The sequence below is a fragment of the Panthera uncia genome (assembly GCF_023721935.1).
Source record: "Panthera uncia isolate 11264 chromosome C1 unlocalized genomic scaffold, Puncia_PCG_1.0 HiC_scaffold_3, whole genome shotgun sequence".
Lineage (NCBI taxonomy): Eukaryota > Metazoa > Chordata > Mammalia > Carnivora > Felidae > Panthera > Panthera uncia.
In genome coordinates this window covers 47306191-47312881 of record NW_026057584.1, presented here as the reverse complement: position 1 = coordinate 47312881, position 6691 = coordinate 47306191, and positions in this window count along the sequence as shown.

The following is a 6691-nucleotide window of genomic DNA, read 5'->3' as shown; positions in this document are numbered from 1 at the left end:
TCGACAACCTCCTACATGAAAGATTCTTCTTCCTAAGTATCCCTGTCACAGTTACCTCTTCTCACTTTCCTCCCTGAGCTGCTTTTTCTATATTTGCCTTTTAAATGTTGTTCCCCTGCATTCCTATTATTTTTGCTATATATTCCCTCTCAAAGTTGTCTATTCCCATTGACACCCATATGTTCCAAAGTCTCTCCTGAGTTTCCAATATGTCAAATATCCACATGCCATTGGATTTCTCCGCATGAATGTCCTGCTAGCACCCAAAATTCAACAGAACAAAAACTGTGTACATTACTGCCTGCCTTGTCTGCACACTCCATGCATTACCGATGTAACCTACCTAACATCATAACTGATTATTTGGCCATGCTTGACACATGGAAATCCTCTCCTTACTTTCTGACTTCTTCCCCCTCAGCTCCCACACCTAGTAAGTAGCCCAATCTCTCAATTTTGCATTCCTAATATTTCTTGGAACAAATTCCTTTAGAAATTAATGAGTCAACACTAACTTACTTCTTTACACTATGACTTGGATCATATAGTAATATAAACTAATAATGTGCCTACTATCTGCCAGGCACTCTAATTCACATGCATTAGATCATTTCATCCTTCTAACAGCTTTATAAGCTACGAACAGTATTATTATTTCACTTTTATACATAAGGACACCGAAGCTTTGAGGCATTCAGCAATTTGCCTAAAATCACTTACAGAAGTGGAAAGGATGAGGTTTAACCCACACACTTCTGACTCTAAAATTTGATTTTTTAAACATTGTATCACAGAGAAGTAGAAAGCTAACTTTCATAACAGAAAAATCAAGCAATTAACTTGATGGTTCTTTCCAGGAACAAACTTAACACCTCAAAGGTTTTAGCATTCTGGGATAATTGGCACTAAAAGCAGATATGTAGGTGACATGGTATTTGATTAATTAAATCAGTTATTCTAAAATGTGTTCAGGTAGCAAACGTCTGGAAGTTGTGGTGTTATTTGGACAAGAACAAAAAATATATACATTTCACAAAAACCTAGATATGTGTCTAACAGAAAATAAGACTATTTTATATAATATCCTCAGATTATTTGTAATGTATACACAACATTCTTTCATCGCATGAAGTATTTTATCCATTACTACTTGTTGCCTCTTTGTTCATTTCATGATCTGCTAACTAAAAATGTAGCAATCTACTAACTTTTTAAGAATAAATGTGAAGGAGAAAGGTTGAAATTGAGAAAAAGACTTTCTTGCAACAGTTCAAGCAAGAGATGTGGCCCTGATATAAGGTAGTAAGGTGAGAAGGGCAAAATTCGAAAAATATTTAAGAGGTAGAGTAATTAGGACTTGACTGGATTTGGAGGCTGAAGGAGGAACCAAAGATAACTCACCAAAGTTTCTATTTATGGTGCTTGGAGAAAAGGTAGACAGTTTCTGTTACATACATAAGGCTATATATGAAAAGCTCTAAGAGTGTAGAGAATATATCAGATACAGAGGGGATAGGAAAAGTTGACCTAAAATGGAGAGTATAAACTGAAATAACCAGATGAAAAGTAGACACTCTTGAGCTGAGGAAAGTGTAGAATCCTCAGTATTGAATTCAGAGGGGCATGGGAAATCATCAGAAAGCTATTACTAGGGAAATGACATGATTGATGGGAAATGGTTTTAACTTCAATGAAGCAAAAAATATTTGGAAATTGTACATCTTGATATCTTGACAAATGCCATAATAACTATTATCAGAATGACACCAAGGAATATTTCAAATAGCAACAGATAAGTCACCCACACAAGTCACCCATTTAAGAAAATTTTATGTCAGTGTAGGTTGAAGTGAAAGTTTACAGAATTGAAACTCAAACTGACAAGTTAAAAGAGATTTTACATGCTCTATTGAAACATTAGCAAATCTTTTGTAATAGTTTATTATTTTGGAGAGAAAAAAATGTCTTAAAGGAAACTGCCTACATGTCAGAAGCTTTTTGAAGAATCCAACACTTAAATCAAAATACTTTCTAATATGTACTGCCTCAACTCATAAAATGCATCGGTAACTTACACGTCCAGATTAGTCTTGTCTTTATGACAAGACTTTATTTAGAAAAGCTAGCAGTCCTGTCTCTGCTCACCATCAAAGCAACAGCCACAGCATAGATCGGTCCTTTATCAGTCAGGGTCTATTGCTAGAGCTGCCATAACAAAATATTACAGACTGGGTGGCTTAAACAACATAAATTTAGATTCTTATGACTCTATAGGCTACAAGTCCAAGATCAAGGTATTGGTTTCTTCTGAGGACTCTTTCCTTGGCTTACAGATGGCTGCTTTCTCGCTGTGGACATGTGGTATTTTCTTTGAGTGTAGGCATTTCTAATACCTCTTTGTGTGTTCAAATTTCCTCATCTTATAAGAATACCAGTTAGATTGGTTTAGAGCCAACACTAACAGCCTCATTTTAACTTAATCGGATCTTTAAAAGCCCTAGCTCCAAATACAGTCACATTCTGAGGTGCTGAGATTAGTGTTTTTAACATATGAATAAAGGGGGTATAATTCATCCCACGACAGAGTCCTTAGTTGCAGACAACTAAAATCAAGTCTAACTTAAGTCAAAAGGGAATTTATTAGAAAGATTGCTCACAGAATTTAAGGAATCCTGGAAATCTTAGTAAATCAGAATCTTGGGAAGCCTAGAAATTAGGCTAGGAAAACAAAAGCAGCAAGAGATAATAGCAAAGAATGTAATTAAAGTCTAGTACAGATGTTGCCATTGGCCTACCACCACTGGACTTGTAATACATTTAATGCTCTTTAGGGGAAGAAAGGAAATGGGTCGGAGGGGAGGGATATAAGCTAGAGTTTGTCAAATATAACATCTTTTGTAGCTTTGCTTTTAGAGCCATGTAATTATTTTATAGTTATGAAACAAGGGTTGTGTCAAAATGGCTCGGGGGTAACTTTCAAAACCTGCCAAGGGGCCAATATGGGACAATTTGAGGATCAGTGCAAATTATAACTCTATTTGTATGAAATTATACCAAAATAAAAGTGAGTATCATTCAAAAAGAAACAAAACAAAACGAACTCAACGCTTCCAGAGTCTTGTCTCATTCCTTTGAGAGCAAAAGCCTTACGCATAGGTAGGAGATAACAGGAAGAATCTGCCTAACTCTAAATTATGTATCTAGGATTTGGTTGAGATAAGGGAAAAGGAAAAACTTGCCCCCTTTAGCTGGTAAAGTAGGAATTTTAATGTAATGGGGAATTTCTCGCTCACACATACACACACAGGGAGGACCTTTGCTTTGTTTTCGATCTTGGATCTCTACCCCTTTCTCTTTCTTCCCCCATTTTTATTGATACAAGTAGCATATAACACTGTGTAAGTTTAAGGTGTACAACGTGATTTATGCATACACTGTAAAGTGATTACTACTATAAAATTAGTTAACACATTCATCTCACCTCACATTCACTTCACATAGTTACTTCTTTTGTATGTGAGAGACCTTTTAAGATCGACTACTCTCTCAGCAATTTTCTTTTTTAAAATTTTTTTTTTAACGTTTATCTATTTTTGAGACAGAGAGAGACAGAGCATGAACAGGGGAGGGGCAGAGAGAGAGGGAGACACAGAATCCGAAACAGGCTCCAGGCTCTGAGCTGTCAGCACAGAGCCCGACGCGGGGCTCGAACCCACGGACCGTGAGATCATGACCTGAGCCGAAGTCGGATGCCCAACCGACCAAGCCACCCAGGCGCCCCCTCTCTCAGCAATTTTCAAGTATATCAACTATGGTCAGAAAGGACCTTTGGATGTTGGGTAGCAAAAAAAAAAAAAAAAAGAAAAGAAAAAAAAATTCTACTTCAATACCAAATCTCCTAGAGCCTAGTGACTCAGGTTTGAAAAATACATTCTGATGTCTTCTAAAGATGCAGTTTTGGGAATGATATCCAAGGCAGTAAATTCGCAGCCTGTCCCTCAAATCAGCCAGACATTTTTTGCATCTTTTTTTTTTTTTTTTTTTTTTGAGCTTTTTTGGTGGGCATTTACTTCGGGTTTGGTCCTGGTCCCACTATTCCCTAATGTATTTCACTCATCTTGACACCCAAGTTTATATCCCTGCCTTCTGGGCATTTGAATTTGTAACCCCAGACTACAACATTAAACTTCATTTAGTGGAAGTTCACTTTGAATTATGAAGAAGTAGAGTAGAAGGTCTAGAATCCCTACTCCTACTGCCATTTTCTATTAGAGACCGCAAACAAGAATTACCTTATTTCAGAAAATAGTGAATTCAATGACTGAGACTTATTTCTAATCTATGAAGAAATAACTATGAGAGGGAGAGAACTATCAGAGAAGATACCACATTTAGAAATGTATATATTTCCACCTGAGGCCAGGAAGGATCTTTTTTCTCTACATATCACAACTTCAGGGCAGAAACAAAAGCAAAGGCTATAGGCAGAAGGTATAATAAGAATTATGAGCCTGGGGGCGCCTGGGTGGCTCTGTTGCTTATGGGTCTGACTGCGGCTCAGGTCAAGATCTCACAGTTCATGGGTTTGAGCCCTGCATTGGGCTCTGTGCTGACAGCTCAGAGCCTAGAGCCTGCTTCAGATTCTGTGTCTCCCTCTCTCTCTGCCCCTCCCCTGCTCATGCTCTGTCTGTCTCTCTAAAATAATAAACATTTAAAAAAAAAAAACAGAATTATGAGCCTGGGGCGACTGTTATAATTTATGAGATTCTAGATTCTTTGTATTTTCCCTATACTTGTTACTTATTATTATTAATTAGTTTCATGATTGCCAGTAAAAATTCTTCAAAAAACAAAGGACCCAAAGTGTATCTTTGAAAGCACTAAAAAAAAAAAAAAAAAAAAAGAATAAATTAAGGCAACTACATTCCACCCCTACAGGAAGTCTTAAAGGAGAGGATCTCCAAAGAATCAAACTGACTATAACACTGAATAAAGGGGGAAGCAGGCTGGGTCCCTCTGTGCTCTAAGAACAACTACAAGAACAAAAGATAAACAAGGAAGTAAATAAGTAAGTAAAAGACAGCATAGTCCATCAACCTGAGACAGGAGACCAGATGAAGTAAATTTCATGAGTGTATACACAGACAGTCCCCAACTTATGATGGTTTCACTTACAATTTTTTGACTTTACAATGATACAAGACTGATATGCATTCAGCAGAAACCATACTTCAAATTTTCAGTTTTGATCTTTTCCCAGGCGTTTATGTGATAAGATACTCTCTTCTGAAGCTAGGCAGAAGCAGCAGCCACAGCTCCTGGTCAGCCACATGATCACGCCATTCTGTTTTTATGCTTTCAGTACAACATTCAATAGATCGCATGAGCTATTCAATACTTTATTATAAAATAGGCTTTGTATTAGATGATTTTGCCCAACTGTAAGCTAATGTAAGTGCCCTGAGCACGTTTAAGGTAGGCTAGGCTAAGCTATAATGATCAGGAGATTAAATACATTATGTGCATTTCAACTTAGACGATATTTTCAACTTACCATGGGTTTATCAGGACATAACCATAAGTTCAGGAAGCTCTGTATATACACACTTCAACATTATCTATCTTAACATAGAAAGCTACTATTCAAATAATCAATTGCACTAAGTAAGGAGATTCCTAGTTCTCTTCTTATGGAAATTAATGAAAAAGATTTTAATTTTTTAATGCTTTAGTTTTAGTTTTGAGAGAGAGAGTGCACTCGTGAGCAAGAGCAGGGGAGGAGCAGAGAGAGAGGGAGACAATGGATCTGAAGTGGGCTCTGCGCTGACAGCAGAGAGCATGATGCAGGGCTGGAACTCACCCATAGACCAACCCCAACCGTGGGAACATGACTTGAGCTCAACTTGGACGCTTAACCGACTGAGCCACCCAGGCACCACAAAGAGATTTAAAACCTTTATCTATAAAGATGACTCCGGGCACGACAATACTTCCTAACAAAAACAGTTTAATAATCATGGAACAATAACAGCCAAGCATTATATATTTTTTAAAAAATAGCATTTTGGTTTATATAAATATTAATGGGCACCAATCACTCATTCAAGTATTTTTTCAAACAAGACCACTTTTGTAATGTTAGTGATAGGAATTTAGACTTCAGAGTTTAAATCCCTGTCTCAGCCTTTACTATGATCTTGGGCATGTGCCTTCCTTTCTGCACTTCATCTATAAAATGCAAATAGTAACAATTCCTACCTCAAAGTCCTTGTAATAACTAAATAAAATAATGTGTGCAGTGTTCCCAGTAGTTCCCAGACTTTCGAGCACTTCATGAAAGCTGTTGAGATGTGCTCTTCACACACAAACTACGTTTGGTTAATTTCACATTAAATTTGGGTTTTTAGGTTTCATCTAGGCACTTTCCTAAAATCTGAAAATAACTTGATAAGTATTGGACATCAAAAGATTTCAAGTTCCCCTTCTCTGGGAGGTTACTCCTGGCGCCCTTCAAATGAAACTTTTTCATTTCTTTATAAACCTTCACAGGAACCTGAAGCATGCTGTGCTCGCCAGCCGACTGGCCCTGTTCCATCTGTGCACGAGAAGAAAGTAACTGCATAGTTTGGGACCTGAGTTTTGGTGGCTGCTCGGTGATCATTCAGGATAGAGACAGTAAGGGCGACCATTA